The 769-nt window shown below is 43.7% G+C and overlaps 1 protein-coding gene across 3 annotated transcripts in view; it reads left to right on the top strand.

Moving 5' to 3' along the window:
• Gabrr1 (gamma-aminobutyric acid type A receptor subunit rho1) overlaps positions 1-769 on the top strand; it is a 35,293-nt gene that overhangs the window by 9,731 nt on the left and 24,793 nt on the right. The gene's annotated exons all lie outside the window — the stretch shown is intronic.

The following is a 769-nucleotide window of genomic DNA, read 5'->3' as shown; positions in this document are numbered from 1 at the left end:
AACTCAATAAAAAAAAAAAAAAAAAAGCTAGGCTAGTTGTACCCACACCATATAGCCACTGCTGTCTCCTTTGGATCCAGATACCTCAGACCTCCTTAGACATGCAGACCTTGGGTATCAAGGGGAGTTCATGCTCCGTACTAGTCAGGGATCTTTAGAGAAACAGACCGTTAGTGTTTACATATGTACATCTACATCTAACACACCAATAGTGTATATACGTAAGGAATAGGGAAAGGGGGCGTTACTAAAACTTCAGCATTAAATCCTAGTCTTCTGCAAGCCATGACAGCACAAAGCAAATTAATTAATACATAGACAGAAATGAGACTCACAGAAGAAGCTGAGCTTTGGGCTGGATCAATGTTGCTCTGGGCAGCAAAGACCCCAGACTCTGAGCTTGCCACACCTTTATTCAGTACATCAGGAGAAACAAAAGTAGCAGATGACTCAGGGCTGTGGCAATCATCCTAGAACAGTGAAGAGTTGTGCAGAGGAAGATTTGGTTCCTCCCAGGACGTCTCCAGCTGGTGTAGTCCAGCCCTGGAGCATCACAGCGTCACCGGACCATTGAGGTCTAGTTGTGACCGGAGGTGAAGACGGAGTTATGTCTCAACATGATGTAGCTGGCCTGTAGGCAGGACAACTAGGCCCTGATCATGAATTAATTGTGAAATAATTTCCCCACAAATCATGTAGAGTTGCTCCCGACATGTGTGTGTGTGTGTAGATCATACCATTAGTGTGTGTGTATATATATATATATATA

The sequence above is a fragment of the Fukomys damarensis genome, unplaced genomic scaffold (genome assembly GCF_012274545.1).
Source record: "Fukomys damarensis isolate Sample0158 unplaced genomic scaffold, DMR_v1.0_HiC HiC_scaffold_14, whole genome shotgun sequence".
Taxonomy (NCBI): Eukaryota; Metazoa; Chordata; class Mammalia; order Rodentia; family Bathyergidae; genus Fukomys; species Fukomys damarensis.
The sequence above is the reverse complement of the archived record's forward strand: the minus strand, read 5'-3'. Positions and strand labels throughout refer to the sequence as shown.